Source organism: Aythya ferina (genome assembly GCF_964211825.1).
Source record: "Aythya ferina genome assembly, chromosome: 6".
Taxonomy (NCBI): Eukaryota; Metazoa; Chordata; class Aves; order Anseriformes; family Anatidae; genus Aythya; species Aythya ferina.
In genome coordinates, this window is record NC_140303.1 from 4,416,677 (window position 1) to 4,443,870 (window position 27,194).

At 38.7% G+C, this 27,194-nt stretch overlaps 1 protein-coding gene across 3 annotated transcripts in view; it reads right to left on the reverse strand.

Moving 5' to 3' along the window:
• The window catches only part of SLC39A10 (solute carrier family 39 member 10), a 195,990-nt gene that overhangs the window by 66,258 nt on the left and 102,538 nt on the right, over positions 1-27,194 (reverse strand). Inside the window, exon 1 of one of the 3 annotated variants that reach the window (XM_084523570.1) lies at positions 20,851-21,122. The exons of the other annotated variants lie outside the window; for them this stretch is intronic. The gene's annotated coding sequence lies outside the window, so the exon portion shown is untranslated. Of the gene's footprint in view, positions 1-20,850; positions 21,123-27,194 lie in introns of those variants that run through there. 3 annotated transcript variants of the gene reach the window in all.

Below are 27,194 nucleotides of genomic sequence, written 5' to 3' on the forward strand. Positions count from 1 at the left end.
TGAGGAAATAGGCTTTCTGAATTGTGTAGCAGCTACTGCTGACATCTTTTACCACCCTTTCCAGACCAGACATGTATTTCCCTGCAGTACCGCAAAGCCTAGTTCACTCCCACGCAGAAAGCAATGTTAGCATCAAGAGATCATGATAACAGCATATTTACACTTTTGTGAGCAAGAGAGCAGCTCACCTGAACACGGAAATGGTTGTTTCCTGTTTGGGATTCCCCTAGCACTACTTTTACCAGTAAGAAGCTAATGGGCACCTTTGTAGCACCACAACCATGTGCCTATTCTACCAATGAGCAGCTAAAGATGTAGCTAAGGATAATGCAAGGTAACGAACGTTTGGCAACTAAGGACACATCTTTCTGTCGTACTCAGAACTGGTAGGGCATCCAGCATTTCCCACTTCCTGGTGAGTCTGAAGGTCAACAGGAACCTGGGAGCTGAGCTTAGCCTCCCTTTTGGCACAAAAACTACCATCTGGAGAACCACTCTGAAAGGCTGCTGAGCACTGCCCCCCCACCCCCCAACACAGCAAGTAAGCTGGTTTGTAACCAGGTTATGAAGTCCTCTGTTCTCACAAAGAACGATGTAGAGATACTTTGCTGCAATAACACTGATGGGGCTGGCCCAAGGGGAAGCATGTGCTAGCGCGGTGTAGTGTGCTACAATGCCCACCTCAGCAATGCGTCCGGCTGTTTCCAGCCAGCTTCTCAGATAACGAAGGATAATTTGTTTGAAGGTCATCCATTCTTCTGCACTTAAATAGAGTTTCTGGTGAAGTGTTAGTCATTCACAGAATAATTAAACCATAAGAGACGTGGTTTCATGCCAAGAGATCATAACATGGTTACAGTGGGCCCACAGCTGAAGGGAAAGTATATTTTTTGAAGCCTAGTTAAAATGCTTGTATAGTGTAGAACTTTCTAGGCACTCTTCCATACTGAGAATTGACACATACACATATACATATATTTAAGCATTACATATCAGTAAGCAGGCTCTTTAACCAAATGAAAAAGCAATCACTACAAATTACCTGTGTTCACTCTAAGTTTACAGAGACCAATAGATTTAGCTGCAATACATGGTGCTTTTTTCCTTTTCTGAATGAATATGCTCTTGATAACATTTCCAAAGACAGATTTGGGGTGAAGCAATCAATGATCCTAAAATTGGAAAAAAACAAAAACAACAAAAAAAGCACCACACTTGTTTAAGCAGAGGCAGGGTAGTGATCTGAAGACATCTTCATTATGAACTGGAACTCAGTGCAAAGATCCCAGGGCCAGTACCAGAAATGCAGGCAGCATATCTGGGCAAACATGGCTGTGTAGGACTGGAATTAATAGCTGCTACTTACTGCTTTTGGGTGTGACTGGGCATGGGGGATGGAGAAGATGGTGTGGGCAATAGATTTTTGCTATAGATACTCTGGTCAATGATCAGAAAGAGAGAAGCAATTGCTGGTAAAATTGAAAATATCTTCTAATGGACAAGACCTTTTTTCCCCTTCGCTTAGAAACTTTTTTTGTTTTGTTTGTTTCTTTCAGCTGCTTCCCCAATTTCATTACCATATATGTATATATATTTATTTATTTTAATGGGGTATTTCCTTTCTTATATTAAGCCCAAGTACCTGTCAATAGCAAGGTCCTGCCTGTCATGCTACTAAGAGTTGGCTGGAGCAAAAGTGGCGTGCTCACTGAGGCAGTTTTGGAGGTAGTGGAAGAGCTAGCTCCTTTGGAGTGCAGGAGTTTTTGCCATCATTTCCACTCAATCCAGCATATCCAAAAAAGAAAGAAGATAGAAACAGCACAAGTTAGCTGTGCTGCAGATAGGACTGACCTCTAGCAAGTGTGGAGGGGTTACTTCTGCAGTTTCCAAAGCTCTCCTGTGCTTTTGGGAAAGGAAGTTTTGAGAAAAGAAAGAACCTATCAAGCTTCCTAATCCAGTGATCAATTTCTACTTTTTTTAGACTTTCTCTGCTACAAATAGACTAGAAACATTTTGATAAAAGCAGATTAATCCAACAGCTGGGCTCCTGATATAGGCTTTGCTGTTGTCTTTAGCTCCTGAAATGGGAAGAAACAGTCATTGCTGCATGGGCCTCAGAGCCCACGATGTACCTTTGGTGCTCAGTGGATCCAAAAGCACATGTTCAGGATTATAAGCAGGAAACAAAGAATGAAGAGAAACCAGGCAGTCATCAGTCAAGGGAAAAAGTAAAAGTTTTAACTCTGACTCCTCCCAGCAACCAATTAAAGGCTAACATAGCAGTTTGGCTGGAAAGACTGCTTCCCTCCCAAGCCTCAAGGTAAACGAGTATTGTAAATGCTTTGGGGGAGTGGCAGCAGAAGAAAGGCAGAAAACTGCTATTAGCATGGACTTATTCGAGATGGGCCCAAACAAAATCTGAGCAACTCTTCAACTTTGAGGCACCTTAATCTTAGCTATGGATCAGCGCTCTGCAGTTGAGGATCTCTTAACTGAGAGTTTTAGGTATCAAACACAAATTGGTGTGAGACCGCAAACAAGCAAGTGATAACTCCACACAAACAGGCACACATATTCATTTGTTTTCTTTTGAAACAGGGAACTTTGCTATTCAACGCAGTTGCCCCAAATGATGGGCTGAAGGCAAGCTCCCTTCACAGAACTGGGCACCATGTAGGAAAACATCCATGAGGGGGGCAAAGCTACAGAATATTACATTCTCTGCATACATTACTGTTTACTGAACTTTACTGCAAATGGCAATCATCCTGTCAACTGAGAATAGACACAAGGTAGGGCAGTGGTCACAGTGCACCAAGGCATTACTGATGAAGGATGTGGGGATATTGAGGACAATTCTCATCCCTTCCTTCCTGTTTGCTTGTCACTTTGCAGATGAGGTCACTGAGGGCAGGAAAGGAGTTAAATGCAGGTTTTTCCTCGTGCAGTCAAGAAGAAGGTAGGAAAACAGTTGTTACCACCATCCCTTTCTACATTTTCTGGGACACTGAAGGATCTGTTGTAAAGAGAAGCCATCTCTGTCCATGGCCATGTCCTAATGTTGGATACTGTTCTACCTGCAGCTGTTGTTACTATTCACAAAGACCTATGTGAAAAAACTACTGGCCTATCACCTTATTTCCACCAGAAGTGTGCTCTTTTAAGGGATCTCGTGCTAGTTTCTTGTGAAAAAGAGTGTGGGATTATAAATTTTTCCACATTGAGCGAACTTTCTCCAGAATGAAGACATCAAAACCTCCATGACGAATGTCTCAAAAAGTTCTTGCAAGGAGGATGTATGAGGGACTAAAATGAGACTGCTTGTGTAGATGGGAAAGAATAGGAACTTCCAGTCTTTTATCATAATTTGAAAACAAATCATCGTTCAGATACACACTGGCCTATATTGGCATATGAATTTGAAAAAGTTTGGGCAGAGAGGGTCAGTGAGGCGTGGAACCTTTAATTTCCCCAGATGAAAAAACCTCACAATTATGATGGCAGTATATCAAATTTCAGACCTGAGCTCTGATAACATCAGGAAATAATTTAGAAAGTTTTTACATTCTTTTGATCATAAATGGCAAAGCTACAAGCTTCCAGTGATGTTGAACTGAAAGGAAAGTAAAATAAGAACACAAATACCTTTACTAACAGTTAAAGGTTATCATATGTGCCAGCATCTTCTGCATTTAAAAACAGATTAGCAGGATCATTAAAAAATAAGAAAAAAAACTCCAAAGCAACAAGCAATGAATCTGTTTTCAGATTCATTAATAATAAATAATAAATATAGAATAATAAATAATAATAATAAAAAATATATTTAAAAATATTTAAAAATAAATATTAAATAAATAATAATAAATAATAAATATAGAAAAGAATAAATAATCTAAAGAAATAGTGACTGGCTTTTTAACTAGCTTTGCACGATGTAATTTGATAATGAGTTATAAAGATGAACTAATTTGGGAGAAACTAGTAAAAGAAAAAAAGATAAATACTTTGAATCACAGTGCTACCAAAAGAGTCGATGCTAACTATGTATACATAGAAATCTACTGGAAGTGCACAGCCAATTACAGGCCACACAAAACACCACACAAAATCCTAGAATAATGAGGGATGTGATCCCACCACTGTCAGAATAGCAGGGGGGAGAGAACAGGGAAATCAGAATCAGAGAGGCCAGAAAATACAACACAGATAAGTTGAGGAGGTCTGTTTTAATTTACAGCCAAAGTAAAGTTGAAAATGCAAAGCCATTTGGAAAATATCACATTGGGCTGAACCTCTTATGAAAACCTGATTTGTTTCCACTAGAATTTAGTAGGTATTGGGCACCTGAGCTCTGAAAATCTCAGCCTTAAAATTTTGCTTTAAAAGTGTAAGGGAGAATTTTTCCAGGTTATTGAGAATGAAACTAAGTGGATTTGAGAGATAAACTCTTGATATATCTACATAGATTATGCTGCTTTGATAACGAGAGATCAAACAGGTCATTAACAGATTAAACATACTTCTCATTCTTTGGAAGCTTTTCTAGATCACATGGCTCAGGTAGTTAATTTAAGAACTAGCACCTTTGACTTTCCCACTTTATTATACAGTTACAAGCAGTTCTAAGACAGCTCAGCATTATGCTTTTGTAAGCTATTGAATATATTTTAAGTTTTAAGTTTTGCCAGTAAAACATTATTTGTTAAACTTAAAAGCCAAAGCATTATGAGACATTTCAATATTTACAACAACAACAAAGAAGAACATAAAACCTGAACAACCCTTCCAATCCAGTACTATTTAAGTTTGTGAATTTGGTTCTTTAAAATTACTTTTACATTTCAAACCACACTTTTCATAAAGTATCACTACTTTAATTAAATGAATAAAAAAAACCCATGCTTATATACAACAGATAAAAAAGGGGGAAAACAGAAAAGGAAAGCCTGGTTAGCAGTGTCATTTCCAGTGGACAGACTTGTTTTAGGAATGAAGGTACAATTAAGTATCTCTATTCAGGGTTCAATTATCCCTATTGATGTCCTAAATACAGCCTGCATGTTTGGTTTAATTAATGATTAGTGCAGGCAGCTGGGAATATGGACAAAAAGACTGAAAGCATGGTCACAGCTGTTAGTCATGTCTACTGCCAAATGACAAAATATGCCATGATAGCCTTTGGCTTTTGTTGTGTTTTTCTCCTTACTTCAAGTCCTTTGGAATCAAAAAGGTAGACAAGTTCATTCATTGTTCATCCTGGAGTTTTAAGCTAACACAACACTTCTTTAACATCTAGAGGACGGGAAGCGCTCTGCAACTTTTATGTAATAACTACCCTTACTTTGACACTAGCATGGCAATACCATGGAGAATCAAAATTCTCAGAATTCAATTGAAAAACCAATGTTATGTTTCTGTCAGCATAATCAATAACCCATCTTCTAGCTCTGTTTCAACTGAGGTTACTTGTTTGTATGGTTGTCACATACAATTAGCGATGAATGCATTTTAAACTGCTGCTGACAATGGAATCCTGGAATATTTCTTCATTCAACATTTGTTAGTCTCAGTTAATATTTTGAAGAAACACAATTCAGTTTCATTTTCTTATATAATTTGTTCCAGCAACCTGTTAAGTACTTCACCTTTCAAGTAAAGGCCCAATTACTAAAATTTGTTCACCTTTTTCAGTGCAACTCTAGCAAGATGTACTGTTAGCAATGGCTCATGATGTTGATAAAATACACTACAGTTAGGCTTTGCACCAGCATAAAATCAATGTATTGTTGCTGAAGTCACACAATATTTATCGCAGCATGACTGAAAATTCCTGATTATTAGATCTGTCAACCAGTAGATCTGCAGCTTGCTTTTCCACATGTCTATTTGCTTACTATTCAGTCAATAATAACGTATTTGCAAGAACGGGTTAATGCTTTGGAATGCTTACAGGGAAGCAACACTGTCACATAACAATGCAGGCACACACACACACACAGGATTAAACTCAGTAATAGAGGCTTGCAAGGAGTTATGCTTCACAGAGGCAGTCAGAGTCCCTGCAGGATCAGCAGAAGACATTTTACTTGTGCACATGCAGACTTATTTAGCTTTACATAGGTACTCCAGTGAAATCAAAAAGATTTGTATGTGCATAAAATAAGCGTTCATGAAAGTCCTCCAAGGCTGTGGACTCAAGCCTTTACCCTTCTCTTCCCAACTAAGCATGTTGGATTTTCACTACCCAGTCCCTTGCACACTTCACTTCCATTTAAAGACCTCAAATCTTGTCTTAGATTCAGCCAAACACCACAGCAAACACACAATGTAGCTAGGAGGTTACTCTTCAAGGATTTATGCATATATACAATTTCTTCAAGTGAGCAGTGCTTCATTTTTACACTGCTTCAATCATACAGTCACCAGACGTTAAAATGACAATTTAGAACTCCAAGGCTACAGCAGAGCAAAAATCTTGTTAAGTGTACATGTATAGCTAAGACCCAAGCAGTTACAGAAAAGCTTCATAGTCTATGCAGCTCTAAATCTAAGAGAAAATAACACATACAGTCCTATCTAACTCCAGTTGTCATTTCTGCAAATTGTTCTTCAGGGTACATGCTTCACTTCCCTTTATCTGATTTTGGAAAGTGTCAGAGAGACATGTTTCTACAGTACTGCAGAATTGGAGGATGGCTGAGGTTGAGCTGACCTTGTGAGGTCACCTAGTCCAGTTCCCCTGCTCAAGCAGGGTCAGCTAGAGCAGGTTGTCCAGGACCGTATCCAGCTTGGCTTTGAGTATCTCCACAGATAAAGACTCCACAACTTCTCAGGGTAACTTGGTACATCCAGTGTTTGACCACCCTTACAGTATAATCTCCTCCCCCCAAAAGCAAAACCCACTGTCTTATAACCATTACTACATCTTCTGCAACTTCATGTCACTAGATTACCACTAGGTAGGCAGGCACAAGCCACCTCTAGGCCAAGGAGGCCAAATTCTTCTCCGACATGCATTTTCATTAATTCACTAAAGCTCTTTGAGCTCCCCCTGCTCAAAGGTAATTTCCTGCTCTGCATGTAATTCCTGGAGCATTGCTTGCATGCTGGGATTTGCATACTCTCTTTAGTGCTGGTCTAATTTTGTCTTCATTCTCCACTATTCCTTATCTTAAAACTTGTGAACTGAAAGCTTTTTGACTCCAGCCCAAAATTTCCTTATACCAATTTCAAACTGAACATCTGTGGCTCAGTTGTAACACTAATAAATATTTGAATACAGTACAAAGAGATGGCATACTGCTAGAAATTAGCAAACTTAGCTAAAAGAACACTTAGACCTTGCAATAAACATCTCTTCCTCGTCTCCTTTCTTACCCGCTACATCTGATATCATATATAACCGCTCAAAGATTCCCTCCCTACAGAGAAACTGGCAAGAGAAAGAGAAACTTACTGCTCCATTTATCAAGATTCTCTCTAGCCTAAAGCTGTGTATAGTGCTACAGGGGATCCTTATTGTAAGCACATTTTGTGCTTCAGAATGTGTGCTAGTTTACATCCTGTTTTCACTTCTACAACTGAAAGTTTAATTCCTAAACAACAAATCTTAGCCTGTATAATCAAGAGATTACAAAAAGTCTATGCAAAAAGTCCATGTTCTTACAGGACTGGAAATCATAACTGCAGGCTTGAGATGTACACAAAGCACACAGTTCTTCTTAGATCTATTACTATGTGCGGGGTAGTTATGTGAACCAGTAAGATTACATTTGCAGAGTTCATCAGGAAAAAAACATCCTTTACCACCCACTTGTTTCTTGATTTACTTAGGCAGAAAAATGCAGCCTGTACTTCCAGTTGTGTTCCTGGTCTTGCCTCTGTGCTATCACTTTTGCAACATGAAGAGGATATAAAACTTAATCATTCACTATTTCCTCTACCATTGCACTATTTGACATGGACATTTCCAAAAACACCAGATCAGTATCAACACCACATTTCAGAGTACCTGGTATTCCATCTTATTTTCTTTCACTGTTACATTCAGGTGATATACTTGATGAATTCTGTATCCCGGTAGATTAATAGCTTCCTTTGCTAGTGTAAGAGTTTTGATATCTTTATGGTGTCACTCTATAGATGCTGTCTAAAATGTTCTAAAGACTTGCTTTTTTCCCTGTACTTGATTAGAACCAGACCCTCCCCCCCACCCCCCACCCCCCCCCCAAAAAAAAAAAGGTGGGGGGGAAGCGTGTGTATGGGAGGATAATTGCTTATTTTCCATCAGCAGCAACTCTATGAAGTTATGCAATTGTCAGTGAAGGTCTAGTTTGACTTGCATACTTTTTATCATGAATGATGAACCAAAAGGCAAGAACCCTTCTTGCCTTTCAACACTGAGAAATTCAAGGTTAACGCTTCAGACACTTGTTATTACTATTCTGAGATTAATCATATCAGGTGTGGACTTAGAGAAACAGATGTTTTCATAATCATTTCCAATATGTACCAATCACTCTTCAAAAAGCATCCTGCACTTCAGAAATATTTAAACCCCCCAAGAATCAATTCTCCTTTGCCTTTTTCACTTAACCAGTTTTATAACAAGTAAATACACAACACAATAGATAAGTCATAATCTAAATTGGTTACTGCCAAAGCTTGTAATACTACCTATTAATAAGCTTGCTAATCACTTCTCACAAGATGTATTTACAACTGCTTATAATTCTGCAAGTTTTCAACCATTTGGGTGGAAATATTCCATGCTTAGTTCATAGAAGTTGTTTATTATTATTATTAGGCTTTTATTTATTTATTTTTTGCAGAAAAGTATGAATTCCAGCATTTTACCACAAGTTTTCAGAACTCCATTCCATGGTTGGCCAAGTTATAAGCTTCTGATAGAAGCTCACAGATACCAGATAGACTCCCCTCACTCCTTCCCCAAGACCTTAGTATCTGACAGTAGTGTAGGTTTACGTTTGATTGTTATGTCCGGGTTAATCCTAGTTCTGAGCACTGACTGGGGCTGTTCATAGGGATTTTTTTTTTTTTTTTTTTTTTTTTATGGACTAGAAAGCATAGCCCTAACTCAAGGGGCAAAGATAGACACTGCTAGTGAAGTTAACATCGGACCAGGGCAGACACTGAAATCAGGAAAAGCCTGACAGTTTCCCCTAAACTCTCAAAGATTGTCCTTTAATGGACAGAGAAGAATCTTTTTTCTCCTCAAAGAAGAGGATGAAAAAGATTTTAAGTTTTAAGGCAGAAAGAAAGTATTTTGAAGAGGAATCAAATGAAAGTCAAGGAAGGATCTGCAAGAATAGATAAGCTATTTGATTGTGAGAAACAAATTATACCTTCTAATCACAGTCCTTTTCCTAGCTTCACAAGCTAGCAAAGGAAGAACAGCAAAATGGGTCGTACAGATTTTTATTTTCTAAATCTTATCATAACCTCAGCAATATGCAAGTAAGTGCCAGTACTTAAAATTAGTCACATGTTAAGTAATTTGGCCCATTCTAACACTAGCCAATATTTTAACTGTGAACTTCAAAGCATCTTGCAGTGTATTGTCCTTACCTACCTACCATCTCTCTTACAGTATTTTCTGATGATTGTCCATCCTTCCACAGCTTCTCCACTACAACTCACCAAAGTGACTGCTGGGCAGTCACTTCAGCTTTCACTTCTATACAGCTTTAAAATGACAGCTGTAAAAAGAAAGCTGTCTCTTCAGTTGCTGTCCCCCTTTTGCTGCTGGCAAACCACACTAACTGTGGTTGATCTGTGGAATTTACTTTCTCACAGGAACCTGGTTTAACTCTAGAATCCAGATAGAGAGTGGTGGGATTCCCAGATCCCACATTGCACATACATTATATGCACATACATTATATGCATGACTAGTGATTAATTTGATGTTGCATGTTATTCACCCTCGTTCTTACTTCCTAGTGATCCACAGTGTATCCCTACAAGTTAATTCTTTGTCTTCCACGTTAAGAATATGGCTTCCCATCCCAATAGTGGCAGGTAATATGAGAATAGTATTCACAAATTGCAGATCAGGAGATTAAGACTGGATACTAGGAAAAGCTTCACAAGGAGAGTAGTTGTACAGCACCAGAACATGTTATCCAGAAGACGGAAAATCTCCATGTGAGAGATTTTAAGGACTTGGCTAGAAAAAACTAATTGGACGCAGTGTTGATGACAGGATGATCTCCAGAAGTCTCTCCCTGTCAATGTTTCTGTGGTTGGACTGATCACAAGGGCTTATATACTTGTTACCTACACAGCCACATTTCTCGAGTGGAAACTGCTCTTTGTTGATTTCTTTCTACCCATGACCCTTTCTCCTCATGATGGTATGCAGAGAGCTAGAGGTGAGAGAAGGGAACAACCTGCTTTTTTGGAAAGTACCTGAGTTTTTGCTCGCTCCTCAGACTCCCACTACATAAGCAGCTATCCTTCCTGAGACCCTCACGTAGCAGACCCCTACTATCATCACAGGTCTGCTAGTACAGCAGCATGTCTTCTTCCTTGAAGGATCCCCCACAATACCCATGCCTTTCAGCAGCAGGCAAAATCCCAGACTACATTTCAGCTACCGAGGTAGGAGGCAAGACAAGGCTGCCTGAACAGCACTACTTAGTTAAAATAGTTTGCTGCATTGTTTTTTTCTTGGCTATGGTGAACTTTGTTTTGTTATCCAGATGGTTTAGCCATTGTTTGAATAGTATTAATTGCTCTTGGCGGTACAAGACTTATGTTCTACATCTGTATTTTTTCCTGTAATTTGATGGCTTTATCAATAGAGGTGTTCCCATGTGGAACAGTTACATCTAGTTAATTTTGGATTTAGTCTTTAGTCTTACAGCTGGACCCTCAGCAGTAACTTGTAAACACGTACATGAAAAGGCATAGAGGCCTCCAAGGGCTCACAAACTAGAACTGGGTCTACAACTGCAGGATAAACAGGATTGCTAAGGGAATAAAGATAAGAGGTAACTATAGAGACCAACTATTTAAAACTAATGGGATGATGATATTAAGTAGTATGAAGATAGGGGAGGAAGTTTTAGGGAACAGGGTTGGTGAGCTGTGTTTGGGTTATATGTTTTAGGTAGGAAAGTGGTGGTACAGGCTGTGAGAAAGCAGGGCCCATTGTTTCACAGAGGAGGAGGAGAAAAGTGGGATTTTTGCTTTCTTAAAATAGTAACAGAACAGTTAGGAGGAGAGAACAGCTCTTTCCTCAGGAGAGCAAGTACATGGTTTGCTTTTTGGAGAGAGGGCTCTACTCCAGCTTGGAAAGGTACTGAGCTCAAATACAGTTGCAGCTAAGGACCTTTAGTCCCATGACTGACTGTGGCTCTCCAACGTGCGAGATAGAATTGCCTTTGAGCTGCTGTGGTACAGACAATTTTGCCCATTGCTATCATACAGAAGCAAAGTCTACTGGTAGATGAAGCGACATCAGGAACAGTCCTGCTAATTTGGGTGAAAACAGTTGTTCTGCCTCTAAGCCAAGATTACTGTACTTCTAGCACAATCTCAGTTGCTCTAGAGAAGCTGCCATTCAGATAGTGCAAATAATCTCCAGCAGAAATTTCTGTGATCGTATACTAGCTCTCATCTTGCAGTTTGCAAAAGTATTCACAGTATCACTTGTATTAAATATTTAAAGCATGGTAATAAGGCCAGCATAGGATATACATCAGAATCTCCAAACTACTGGGAGGTACAGAAAGGAAGAGAACAGCAGGCACTTCTGAAGAGCCTCATAAGCAGAAGATGTAACTGCTGAGAACAGTTGCAGTACCCATGAGACTTACTCATGGTATATGAAAGCTGTGAAAACTTTCAGTCACAACACCACACACCTCAAACGTTACTTTGCCAGGCATAGATTTAAGTATTCCAGAGATCTTTTTGACCAAGTGCATCCTGCATCTCCTGCTCACCAGCCCAAGTGTATACACTGGTGAGCTGTTATGAAAAGCTGGTTTAAAGTGGCTTCATTAGCAACACAGAACAGAACACAGAATCTTGTTGGAAAAACAGAAGCCATATACATACCCTCAGACCCATACCCTTAGTTTCTCCTGCTTTGTTTTCCAACATTTCTCATGGTTCACCATGCTTTCTGGGAGACTGCAGCGCGTCTCAAACTGTTGTTGATCCTCTGCTAGGATCAACATGGGCAACTAGCTATAGGAATATTTTTCCCTGCTCATATGGTGATTCTTATGAAATGCTGGTGAACTTTGGTATCTTTAAAAACTCAACCACATTAGGCAGAGGGATAGAATAGCTCCAAAACTTCCAGGGGAAAATGAGACAACATAATCATACAAATCTTGTTTACTTTAGGTCCTGAACTTTGTGTTCTAATGCAGCTTGCAAAAAGTGTAGCAAAGATCATGTTCCTTCTGCACACCTGTTAGAAATACTTAAAGTGCTTGCCAAATGGTTGCGCTTCCTCTCTTAGTTTCTTTGATTTCGCTACTTAAGATCTTGAAAGCACGTCTCAAGACAGGAAATCCAAAAGCACTTGCTACCTTCTCTGCAAAAAAACATTTTTACCTGGTTTCTTTTTACACTTTCACTAATGCTTTGCTAAGCTTTCTCTGAACTTTCATAATGAAGTAGCTTTCCAGTAACAAGTGTATTGTTCCAATGTTTTTGCTTAACACCCAATCATTTCGCTGAAGAGAAAAACAAACAAACCAAAAAATAGTAACCCTTACAACCTCTCCTGAAATTAGAATATATGCCTAGACAGATGCAAGGGGTAATTGTTGGAGTTGATTTGTATTTATGTTGAAGGCACAGCTGTATTTTTAAAGCAACTTGTATCCTCAAAGTCTTTGTTTGCTTCAAGCCATTTGGTGGTTTAAATAATCTCTGTTTTGTATGTTATAACCTACACACACAGAGTTCATCCTAGGTCTCAGCAAAGAATGACATCAAGCAGAGGAGCTTTTTTGCACCTGAGCTTGGCCTTCCCTGCCAGTCTTGGCTTTTTGCACTGGTCAGTCCATCTGTGGGCTTCTACGTGACCTTGGTTAGGTTGACCCATTATAAAAACTCACTTGAGGTGGATGCAATTTGTCTCATGATTACTTGCAGCATTCACACATCATGTTTCAGACAGAGTTCTGGGATTTAATCCATAAAGAAGAGGAAGCCTAAGTGTAACCAAAATTAAGGTTGAAAAGACTTATTTCAGCAGAAACATGGAAGAGACAAGATCGCTTCTTGAGGGGCTGCTCTTGTCTGTAACCACTGTTGATGAAGCACAGCTTCCAGCTGAAGGACAGGGGCTGCAGCACGTGCTTCTTGCTGTGAGACAGCCTGATGTGGTCCACTCTGAGTCACCAGAATCACAGCCAAGCTGTTTGACTGCTGCACCCCCACAGCAGGAGGCACAGCCCCACACAGCAGCTCCAGGGCAGCGATTCGTAGCCCAGCCTGGAACCTGACTGCATGTGAGTGATCCTCTGCCCTGAGCTAACACATCCCAGGTGAGGAGGTGCCATGTCCCATGTGTTGGGCAGAGGGAGCAGTTCTGCTCCCAGCAGTAAGCAACTACTGTCAACTCAGGAGTATTTTTAAGAAGCTTTTCAGTTATTCCTCAGCATGCATGCACACCTGTGTACTCAGTATCAGAGCTCAGCATGATGCGCAGTTTGTCAGTGGACCTGGGAGCTTTGAGTCCTAAACTACAGCCCAGTTTTAAACAAACTAGGCAAGTCATGCAACAGCACTGGGAAGTTCGTGGTTGGCTCAGATATGCAAGTAGTTACTGTCCTATGTCATCCAACAACACTTTGAACATGGCTCTGCAGCTGGTTTATTCCAGTTTACATAATAAAAAATGCAGAGCATATTACAATAGCCCAGAACAAGAACAAACAGAATTCTTGCGGTCTTTATTGTCTTTCAGAAAGTTTCGCCCATTGAGTAGCATGAAAAAAACATTCAACTCAGTGTTTCAGCCATACACACTCAGATATAGCTCATCAAATGTTTCCAGCATCATGGGTGCTGTGTGGCTATTTATACTCACAAAAAGACAAGTCACTTTGATTAAGTGTGGATAGCCATATGCTGTATGCCCAATGTTCATTCAGCATTTGCTATAGGCTACTTAATTCATCTGCACAAAAACTGGCACCATTTTCAAAGAAAACTTCACCTTTGTGGAGAAAAATATTTTTAAAGAAAAAAAAAAGTCATGTAGTTTTCAGGAAGATGTTAGAAATGTGTATGTGTTATGAGTTATCTACAGTTCTTACAAAGTTTTCTGTTTGACCTATCAAAGCACAGTTTATCTGTGGTTCAGAATACTTGGAAAACAAGTAAAAATCTTCCACATATTGAGTCTAGTCTCTGCTTACAGAGGCATTTTGTCATATAGTTATTGCTTGTGATACTCTGTTCTTTCTTCCTCACTGCCAATGAAAGTTTTCTCATACTGCCAATAAGCCACATCTGAGATGTTGTTTTGTTTTGCCATGCCTAAAACCTTGAGATTAATTGCTTAATGCTTATTATGGGCAAAAGCAAACCACAGAAACCTGGCAACAGCTTTTGAGTCACTAACACTACTTTTCAACCTATGAACTACTGCCAAGGGGCCCAAAAACTAGCACAGATTAAAAAGAAATCATAAATCAAATCTAACAGGGAAGTACACTATTTGTGTAACAGATCAAACCCAGAGCAGCTCCAGCTGAACTGGACTGAAGCTTACTGTGAATAAGCAGTGTTCATCAATGGCTACATCTAAGGAAGAAAAAACCTGGCAGTACTGAAGTGTTTGTCAGATTCAAGTTACTAGTGTGGCCTGCATTGAAATATTTGAATTGAAATATTGAAAGATTAGTCTTGGGATGATGTCTTTCGGAGAATGTGATTTGATTTTTCCTAGTTTTCCTATTCCTTTTGTTACAATCAACCAAGCTGCTTTTAAGATTCATTATAACAGCATAGTAAACCCTGCCCACCTAAATCAGGTTGCCAACCTAAGCTGTATTTTATTTCTGGCTTACAGTGAGTTTAGCACACATAACCAGAATGCACACTTAAGATTTTTTTCTTTTTAGTCCTTGTGGTACTATTTTCCTCTCTCCTTAACTACTGCCTCTTCACGATCCTGTGTAGTCCATGCCTGAAAATGTTCACTTCAGGCTTGCTCATCAAACATGCTCTGTTTCTGTGCAAAACGGGTTGGTCTCCCTCCATATCTCCAAGTATTTCCTGCCCTCTTTCGCCAGGCGTTGGTGCTATGAATAAGTAGAACCCCAGCCATCTCCTAAAATTACTAAGAAAGTCTCCATTTGATTTTGTGTACCTTCCTGATGATGCCTTACTACTGTGAGACCTGTTTTAGCAGCAGGATTTTTTTCCTTTAGCCATCTATGAAATTCTCTTAATTAAGAAGTGCTGCTATATTTCATCTTATTTTCTTAAGGATTAAAACACAACACAGAAGTTCAACAGAACAGACATTGTTCCTGTCTGGTAACTGTGCTACCAGTTCCTGATCTTCAAGCCTCCTACCAGCGTAGTATTGCTATGATTGTAGCCAGCTTTTCAACTAACCAAGAACAACTGCACTATAAGAGGCATCCAGCTCACCCTCCACCATCAGAGAAAGTTATTCCCTCCCCTGAAGGCTTTACATTAGAAGGCGCATGATGCAGACAATTCTCAGATTTCCTAAGCCTGCTGCTCTTCCTGCCTCAAACTGTTGACTGATTCAAGCTGATGATTTCCAGATTCTTTTTTCTTTTCTTTTTTTTTTTTTTCTTTTCTTTTTTTTTTTTTTTTTTCCTTCACACCTCCTTGACCTGTTTACGTCACAGTACTACTTTCACTTTCAGGGATTTTGTTTGTGTGAAGATACATTACTGATGTTCGCTATCAGCAGTCTTTCAGCAGCTACCCCACCACACACTGCTTTGTTCATAGTTGGGTATCCCTCTATACTCTCCAACACACCACAGTTATCTTCAATGAGAAGGTCATATCTAAGTGCTGGCTGCTCACATCACAGAATGCATATTCCCTATAGCATATATCCTAGGGTGAGATGTTTAATGGTGTTTTTGAGTTTGCTTGCCCAGTTTGGCAAAATACTTATTCTGTCTGATTTGGAGAAGAGTCACTGCAGAATAATGACCACTATCATACACATTGGGCCCTCCTACAGGTGACCCAACACCAGGTCAAGACAGAGGACCTCCAAGAGAAGCTTTTGAAGGAAGTCAGGGATTTTGCATGACTACCACTGTCCAATCCTACTACAAGAACTATTTCTCATCAGTAATTTCACTTTAAGCACAAACAGCATTTCAAAAGGCTTTGTTGAAGCATAAAATCCCTAGTATATTGAGGGAAAGACCAGTAGATATTCATCTTAGGATCAACTCCAGTTCAATTTTCTGTTAGCAGAAATGAGACTTGAATGCAAATATTACATAAAATAAGCTGAACAAAAAGAAAAAACAGAGACAGGTCTATGTGCTTCCCAGACATATACTACGAGCACCACAATTGTCAGGTGAGCAATAATTAAAAAAAAACAAACCAAAAAAAAAACCAAACAAAAAAAAAAACACAAAAAACAAACCCAAACTGGTATGGATAATGTGTAGACAGGCATTGGACAACTTGGTGAGCATGATCTATTCCTGACCCATACATTCCCTGGGATCTGACCAGCAGTCTTGGCTGCTTAATGGAGATCTGTACAAAGCTAAAGAAAACCTATGCACAAACTACTGTTATGTGACAGGTGGAAAACATGGATGATTTAGGAAAAAAACAACAGCTGTTATATTCTTGTATTTCTGAGGGATATCCCATACTGCATTACAGAGAAATCCAGCAGACCTCACAATATACTTACACATTTCTAAGGAGAATGCTGTCAGGTTCATCTGTCCACAGCGTTCTGTACTTGTTCACAAGGATTAACAAGATGAATACTTTAACTACTGCAACTTACATACCTTATTTTAGGGACAAAGCATGTCTGATATACCCTTAAATTGTTCTAAGACATTACTTTCTGTTTCTCCTTTCAATAAAAGGCAAATATCCATCTCAGATCTCATCTACAGAACTTAAGAATGGGGTGGAGGGAAGCTTTTGAACTGCCTTTGATAATATTTTCATTTTCTGTTCGTTATTGCAAAAACTCACTTTGCTTTCTGGATCAAAGCTAAACAGACTCGCAATGAGAAGAAAGGTACAACAAAAACGAAGTGTGAGCCACAGTGAATGTTACAACCTGCATAACCACCCAGTGAAACTAGACCTGTGCTTTTTTTTTTTTTAAATATACATATGTAATATATTTTGAAAGTAGTGTTTGCATAAAGTTACACTATTATTCAATCACAGTATGAACAACCCTATCAGAATTAGATAGAATAATTTAACTTTTCTTGATGCTCAGATCCTGCAATAGAAATCTGACCTTGATCTTATGTTTACAGAACAAACCCATTACAGTAAATGTACAACAAAGAACAGCACAGATTCCACGCAGGTCATTGGTTTAACTAGACTAGCATTTACTCTTCTGCTGGATTTCTGAAAGAAGAATTATGGTCCTTGCACACACCTATTAAAAGGATAATGATGCTAAAGAAATTAAACGACCTACACACGATGCCTCTAGCTGTTGTATAGCTTTCTTGTAATATGATTTAAAAGCCCACTGACAGAGCCTGCTTTTCTCCAGATGCAGGGAAATGCCTGCCTTTGAGACTGTGCCAATCTAAGCTGCAGTTAGTCACAGACCATAATGACTTAAAATTTTTAAGAATTCCAAGATGAGACCATCGAGCTCATGTTCAGGCTTGGAACTGTGGCCCTGGTTGTTTTAAGTCAAAGCATAACCTGCAGTCTGACTCACTTCTCAGATTATTTTGTAAAACATTTCTAAGAGTAGAAATGACCCTCCCTCTTGATCATTTAGCAAGAAAGGCTTCTTACCCCACGCTTATGGGACATAACTGGGCAACACAAGAGAGTTATGCCAACTGATGGCACTTAATGAGGGCAGGGCTCCAGCTTTTCATCAGGAAAAGTTTCTTTTAAACAAAATGTCCCCTTCTGCTGCAACTGGCAAGCTTGAAATGTATCTACCCATCTTGAAACACATCTACCCAGCTTGAAATGCATTTACCTATCCCTCCCTCTGCAGCACTCGTCATGTAACATTACAGAGAAAATAAAAAATAGAGTAACTTCAAAGAGGTGTTTTTTAAAAATGCAGACTCCAACTACTGCAGTTGTTTTAACAGTAAACATCGGGAACCAGAACCAAAGGCTTTTAAGTTTCTTTTACATTTTATTCTTGATTGTGATATGCAGTAAGGAATCTCTGTGGCAGCCAAAGTTCGCAGAGATTTGGATGGCCTATTTCCGTTATCTAATGAATTCAGGCAGAACCGAAAAATTTCTAAAGCTTTAAGCTGACAAACATTAAGAGAGTACCCAAGAAACTGAAAGCTCGTGCTCCAAGCATGGTGATTGTTCAAGTCAGTTGAGGAAACTATGAAGTTTTATTGCTTCCAAGTTACTAAAGCACAGAAGAACATCGTTAAATGTAGGTGTTTCAAACCTCTGTCTTTGGTGGAGACTACAGCAGAGGGGTTCAGTGGGTTTCTTACAGAAGTAGTTGCTGCTTTGGACCCTGGATATCTTGCAGACAAAACAAAACAGCCCAGAGCTAGCTTGCCTAAACCATCTCTGTTACAGCTGTTTTTTCCAGTCAAGTTACTGTAGCAAGTTGTAAAGAGGACAAAAGGAGGCTCTTTATAGTGGTGCCCAGTGACAACACAAGAGTCAATATGCACAAATTAAAATGCAGAAAGTCAATCTGAACAACAACATCTTTCTCTGCTCCACCTCACAATATTGTGCGGGCAAAAACCAGACCTTGTTGGAAGTTGTGAAATCTCCACATGTGGAGATATTCAAAAGCCAGCCGGATGTGATCCTGGACAACCTGCTCTAGCTGATCCTGCTTGTGCACCACTGATACACAAAAAAGGAGCTAGAGTGCTTTGCCCCCTGACTTTCCTGGGGCTCCAGTGTATCTGCCTACATTGCTTTTACAGACAACAATCATTCTTACATTTGCTAAATAAAGGTGTTATGAACTGTAATTGTGGTTTCAGGAAGTCTTGAGTTCAACAGACATTTTAGAATATACATCTGGTATGCAGACTCAAGTAAAGCACACAACCCCACTTACATGTCTGAACCTCAGCCATCTGCAAGAAGACAGCAAAATAAGGTCTTGACTTTCTAGTATCAAGACATGGAGAACTGAAGTAATTGAAAAATGGACAGAGAAACAGACCGACTCATTGCAGAGGAAGGGATAACCCACCCAGTTATCCTCTTTTCAAGAAACACAGCCTACAAGCATAGATATTCATCTACACACTTTAACAGCCCGTTGATACACTACAACACTGTGCTCACACTGTTTGAGAATTAATTCTGTTGTTTTGCTTCATCAGGTACACAAGAAATTGCAACTCCTCAAACAAAGGAAAATACTGAGTAAAGCACAGGATCTATTGATTTTTGCTTTTCTTTCTAAAGTAAACATTGGGTAAAAAATTTAACTTGTATCTCATAGCGGTGGTTTTGCCACCATACTATGGCAGCGGTAAATGACTACACAAAGAAGCTAGGCCAGAATTAAAGCTTCAGAAAAGAACGCCCACAGAAAATTAACACCTCAGTAAGGGCTAGTATTAAAAAAGATTTTTGAATGTTATTCTGTTGTTCAGATAAAAGTAGATGGATTTTAACTGTATGAACTTAAAGATGCACTTTTGAACAACAGCAGACATCAGAGCTTGCACTGTACTGTAAACTTCATTTGCAGGAGACAAAAGCAAACAATCAAAAGCTACTAGAAATAAACGTAACAACAAGAAGCAAGAACATTTTCAAAGTACCTCCTTTTCTATGACTATGATGTTCAAAATGACAGTTAAAAAAAAAAAAAACAAACAAAATCACCACAAAATAACAACACTGAGACAGAAACCATATCAGATGATCCCAGAACCTGTCTTCTTCCTTGAGATGGGTCAGTCGGACACTGCCCTAGTTCTTACTCCAATTAGTTGGTATCTCTAGGCTACTCTCACCTCTTGTCTAGTTACAGAGACACTGCTGAGACATGCAGATGCTATAAGAGCTTATTGTTTAAACCTTCCAGAGCCCCTCAAACCCTGATACAAGAAAAAAATAATATATTGAGTTTTGTTCTACACAGTCATTTTGAGTTTATTACAAATTATGTTTTGACTACTATATTAATAATATTCTACAAAAGATTTTTTAAAAAATATTCCTTATACTTGTAATGTATGCTCAATAACAATCTTCTAGTTATATCTGATAGCATTCCACTTGTTAAATAACACCTGCTTGTGTGTGGGAATAAGTTTTTCAAAACACAAGCAAAGCCAAGGGCCCAAACCCATCATTACAGCTGAGTACGGTTTGTATTACTGTGGGCAGCCCCATTACACCACTGATGAGGTTTGGCATCCCTAGGCCTTCGAAAACCGAGGCAGACAATGAATCAAACAAAGTAGAAAAGATCCTCTCCAACAGGCTAAGACTTCAACAGCAGAAAACAAAACTGCGTGCTCAAACTGCACCCCATGGGGTCATGCAGCTCAGAGCTTCCTCTAGCACGCTGCTGAAGAGCTCTGCATAACCTTGTTCAACAAACCCCTTCCTCAGCCATTGCTCCAAAAAGAAAACAGAGAATGCAAATACACTTACCTGAACATCCGCAGGCTATGCAGATCCGAGCATAGGTTGGATCCCCTTTATACGGCCTGCTTTCCAGTGCTCCCTTTTCCCGGTGTTCAAGTAAAGAAGAACTGTTTATGCTACTGCACTGATAAAAATCACCTCAGAGGGGCCCAGAGCTGCCCTCATAGCTCATAAATTATATAGCTTGACTCTGCTTGGCACAGGCTTGAACTCTGTTATAATTTAGGTTAAAAGACAACACAAAGTTTTTGCCTTTTCAGAGCCCTTCGGCAGTTTTGCTGCTGAACCACGGGTTCTGGTCAGGCCCCTACAGGTGTTCTTAATTAGAGAATCCACATTAGGTACTACCCTTAAAGATACATGTCTTTTGAGCACAAGCCTTAAAAACTCAGCCATATCATACTGCCATCTTCACTGAGTTATGCTTACAAAGAGCACAGATAAAATAGCGTTTAATCAGAACTGCTGTTTCCCTTCACAAGCAAAAGATCATGAAATAGCTATCCTGCAGTATGAAAGCACTGAGTTATCTCATCCTAATGCAAGTGCCTAGTCGATTCACCTTCCTACCTTTGACTCACTTTAACACTTAGATTTAGAAAGTTTAGAGGCAAGAATTGTGTATAAAAACCAGGACAGAGACTTCTTGAAGAATTTGATTATCTTTGGGAACAAATCAGTTGGCCTCTGTTTCACATTTTTAAAAGATTGAACTACTTTAAAAGAAAAGACTTCACAGATAGTGTGAAATACACAGAAATAAATATACAGCTGCGGTCTGGATGGTCATTAATGGCATATACCCTGTGAGGATATATGGAAATAACATTCTTCATTTTGAAAGAGTCGGAGGAGAAAAAGACACAAGCAATTAAGCCGCAGAATGCCATGAAACACACTAGGGCCCTTTCTTAATGCTGGATAAAATTGTGGCATTGCCACTGACTTCAAAGGTTCTTTCAGCACCTTCTTTCCAAGCACTAAACTTCCAGCACAGTTTAGCAAGGAGTCTACCTCATGAAGCAACTAGCAGGCTGTAGAGATTTGTCTAGTCAAAGGTTACAAAATGCCGTCGGTGGGGTGTCTTGTTGCCCAAATTATGAACTATGAATTATGAGCTCAACATCTTCTGGTTGGACCTTCATTTTTGTTCATCAAAGGACTGAAGATACATATAGCCTGTGGAAGTTCCCTGCCAGGGTCTCTGTAGGTGGGACAATGTTCCTGGAGGTTTCTGCCTGAAACCACTCTGAAGTTGTGCTGTCTCTAGATTTGAGGACTCCTCAGATAATAGCTCCAGAACATAAACTTTAGAAAGATCCTAGCACTGAAGGGGCTAGGGAAGACTTCCACCAGTACAAAAGCAGTGCAAGGTTGGAATAAAAGTCTCTAGGCCTATGTTAGTTTATTTGGGATGCCATTTTAGTATCTAGAACAGCTTAGTGTCCTGAAAGTTAAGGAATCATACAATGTTGCCTTTATCTTAAGCGCTGGACTGTGCCATCTGAATTATAATTTTGGGAGGTACAAAGGAAGAGGGGATACTCATATTGCACCATTTTAACCTAATTTAGATATTCTTATTCTGGACCATCTCCTAGAATAGTCCCCATGCTCCACCAGCATTTATGGAAGGCCTAAGAAAACCAGCCTCCGCATTTGTGCTTCTTTTTAAGATGTCCGAGTATGTGAATAACTTTTAGAACCAACGTCTGAGCTGTGAGGAAATTTGGATCACTTGATATAGCCCCAAAATACAGTTATGCAATTCTTGTAGCATAGACTGGTGAACCTATTTGTGAACAGTAGCCATAGGAAAAGGTCTTCCCAGAGAGAATTTCTGGGTTGGATTTTAAACTCATTGATTTTACGCTAATGCAAGTTAATTTCCAGATTAATTTAAGAAGGGTGGTTTAATGTCTCAGTATTCCCACACATACCTGACTATTTTCAGAACGACCCAGGCTACAATTTCTTTCATCAAAGGGATCGAACTGGAGTCTGCATATCCCTGAACGAGACATATAGCACCTCTCTTTTCAGGACCTGCAATTCTGTACTGCTATAACAGCAACTTGAACTGAAGCTGCCCAGATCTCTCATCTGCCCTACAACATGTGATGCCAAGTAGTTCTCTAGGAAGGGATATCCTGCCTTCCTGATACTGTCCAGTGGATGTTGTAAGACAGAATATATGATCAGTGGCATGCCCATCAAATTATGCTGTCATAGGTTGATTTTCAGCAGCAGGTAGCCAAGCTTGCCTACAGGATGCATTTGGCCATGAGTATACAGACTGTGGGTTCAAGGAGGTTTGGGTTTGCAGATGAACTGGTGCATATCCTATTTGGCATCCTGTACAGGTCAGTACCATAACATACTATTTTGATTCAGTAAGTGTTGCTTCTAAAGAGTCAGTGAACTTTCTTCACCATCTTCTATTTCAGAAGATTTCAGTGTTCTCAGCCTCTAGTTTATCCTAACAGCCCCTACAAGATATACATTTTTTTTTTTGAAAGTTTGTAAGGAAACACTGTAGGAAAATTATTGTTGGGAGTCACTGACTTGTAGCTTCACATTTGTGCTGTTTCCTCCTAACCTGATATAAAAAACAATCAATAAAAGTCTGCCTTCAGTCTGATTCCTGTAACTGTAACTTCTCTGTCTTTATACTGATGCAACTAAGGACTAAACTGAGTTCAAGGCATTGCCATGCAAAATTAAATCAGTTAGACATATTTATTAGTTCATTTCCTTCAACTTGCTTGTTGGCACCTCATTCAGAGGAAAAGAGAAATTTCCACATTTACAGTATCTTTTCTTCACCAGTTTTCTGAATCTGCAATTACTCTTATGGCAGTTTTACAGTTCCCCTTTGTCCCATCCTAAATATGAACAGATCGTTTCTCCATCTTACACAAAGAATGTAACAGGTTAAGTTGAATTTCTGAAAAAAGTGATCACATTTATCACCGAATTCTGGCTATTCAGAGTACGAAAAAGGCAGTATTTAGTACAACAGGTATCAAGATATGAAATCATTGCTTCTTATCTCATTTGGACCTAAACCCTTCAGAAGAGCTCTCTTCTGAAAAGTCAGTTCTCAGTACAACAATGTTATGAATGCCACTCTAGGAAATCCCGATTTACTCTCTGCATTACATAATTCTAATAGCACCACCCCCTTACTTTTTACAAGAAATTTAACTTTTTAAGGAGTCATCACATGACATTCAAAGAAATAATAATTGAGAATCAACGCCTAATGAGCAGCACATGAGTGTCTCACCAGAGAGAAAGTCTAAATTACTCTTCTCCATAGGACAACAGTGAGCAGGGCTTTTCTATCTTCACGGAAATCAGAGGTGCCCTAAATGGATTTGCTGGCCTAGTGCTGGTCAGTGTCACCAGCTGAATTAGGAACCTACATCTAGTGGTGAGACTACTTTCCACTCTCCTGGGAGCATATTTTTAGTTTTGGATGTCTAGAAAGTCCTCAGCATCACCTCAACTACTAGTGCCAAATTGCCACTCATCTCTGAAAAGTTCTAATATGAGAAGCAATTATGGAGAATAAGATTCTTGGCTGAGAAAAACTGATGCTATCATTAAAAAAAAAAAAAAAGAGATATAGCAAAGCAACAGCAGTAATGATATGAAAAGTAAATAAGCACATGAGATAATATAAAGATGCTGACTCAAGCAGGAAATTATTTCTAATATGAACTAAGTCTCTCGCTTTTTTTATAATACTCATTTCAACAAAATAGATGCATTTAAATTGCTGCTTAGGTGCCCTTATTCATTGCTGTTTACAGCCTATTAGTTCAAATGCAGAGTTCATTTAATTATGACTAGGTCAGTAATTGTGCTAATGAACAAGGTGTACCCTCAACCACTTGCTGTAAGATGAATAAATACCCATTTACAAGATAAGATGGCTTTTTATAATCTCATAGAGGCATACAAGAGAAAAGTGCTGATCCTGTGCAGGCTCAAGTGAAAAGTTAGATACCATGGAAGCTTAAATTAAAGATGGGACAGTTTCTCATGCACTATAAAATCTGTGACTGCCATGAAACAAGACTCTACTTACCATCCATGCACTTTAATTCTCAGCAATAGAAGTAACAGAATAAGCAAATTTATTAATTGCTTAACTAGTTAATTTTGCTGCTATAAATAATTTAAAGAGTTTTCTTTTGCTTTCTTTTTTTTTTTTTTTAATTTTTCTTTTCTTTTTTTTTTTTTTTTTTACTGCTAAATACTTGATATAGAAACTTGGACTTTAGTCCCAATTATTTATAAATAGTTTTGTTTAGATCCTTCATATTTTCAGTGAGCATTTTTACTTTGGATTGTTGTACAATGAATAATTGTTAATTTAATCATGTTGTTAGGATGCCTCTGATATAAACAATTGTTTAATTCGCTAGAAAATGAATGAGGCAGCTGGCTCTCTTCACTTGACATATCTATAGTACAACTTTGTAAAATGGTTCTTCTTGCCTTCAAAAATAGAGAAATGGCTGTTTGATTTATTTATTTTTTCTTAACTAAATGTCTTCTGAACATTTTGTACCACAATCCACACTTGAATTCTTTAAGCCTGCTAGTTCATAACATCATGCAGTGCAATTTCATCCATTCTCAAATGACCTGATTCAAAGGTTTGAGACTAATGACAATCATATTCTTTATGGATTTCATAATAAATCACAATGTGATGGGTTGTGCGAGAACCAGCAAGTTACTTTTTTTATCTTCTGCATCCTCTGTAGAGAGTGCACTGGAGCTAGTTCTAGGTATAATTTGGGGCTTGGCATGATAAGTTAATGTAGAGGACAAACATCCAGAAATGAAACTTAACTGATGTATGAATAAGGCAGGACTGGACTTAAAAGTGCTTAGTTTTGTAAAAGAACTTCCATTTAATGGCAGGGGTGCCAATATGCTTACTGGCTAACTTGAAGACTAGGAAACTATCTACCATGGCAGCCTCTCTAAAGCAGAGATGGGGAATGAGAGAGCACCCTTCCACAACTGTTCATTCAGCTTCTTCACTGATGAAGTGACACAGATACCTCTGAAAGAATATTCTGTATTTGTAACTGGAATAACTTATCTTTCAGTTTCATATAAAAAAAAAAAAAAAAAAAAAAAGAGAGAGAGAGAGAGAAGGAGCAGGAGGAGGAAAAGAAGAATTTTCTTTAATTTAGGATTTTGTCCATTAACTCGGAAGATCCCTGTTCTGTTTACAGCAGTGAAACATACTTTAAGGCTAGCACTTAAAAAATTATTTATTTATTTATTTATAATAAATAAATAAAATTTATTTATTACTTGTGTCAATCTCCCAGGTTAAATATGCTTAGTAATGCAGGCAAAGCAGCAAAATTGATATCAGCTAATGTCACATTATCAGTAGCTATTTTCTGATGATGATGGTGGAAGTAAACAGGAACATGAGTGCATTGCAATATGCAAGTAAAAACTGAAAGAAAGCAAGCAGCTGGCAACACTAAATTAGAAAAAGACAAGCTATTGCAGAAAAGGATATGAAGGAAGAGAAATAAGAAGCAAAAAGGAACAAAAAGATGGGAAACAACCTGGTAAAGAAAGGAATTTGATACAGATACTAATTTACAATAAATGTAAGAAGTCTCATGAAATATGCAAATGAATGTTCTCACAAAACTTGTTTTGTCCAGGTGCCTGTGTTACTGAGTCCCATAAAACTCAGTTAAATCACATCTACATCTTAAGGCCAGAAGAGTTCACCTAGTCCGACTTCTTTCCATACGTGGTGCATTTCTCCCAGCTCTCCCCATACTGATCACAAGAACTGTGCAGGATGAAATACCTGGCATTTTATTTTAAACCTACATTTTCCTCATATTCTTCACACCCTCTTGGAATATCCAAACCTTCAATTTATTGAAGGCACTAAGTATAGGCTCTTCTTTTATGTGGGCAGAGATCAGTCAATGTGTTCTTAGAAGAGCTGCCAAGAACTAAACTGTCTTTGTGAACAACTTGCTGGTTTTCATTTTAAGCTCAACACCTTTGAAGATATTATTTTCCTCATTTGACACAAACGTTCAATGATAACCTACAAATCCAATTGCAATGTATTAGTCAGAGGTCTTCAGTTTTATTGATTTATTTATAACCAGCAAAAATGTTTCTTTAAGAATATTGAGAATGCAACATTCTTTTTAATTTATTAATTTATTTGGAGAAAAAACATTATTCCAATTACTATCCTTGTGTTAAACTAGTGCTTTTCAAATAATGGACTTCATCAATGAGCCTCAAGGACTTCTTTCCTTCCCTGTGCATAACAGGAC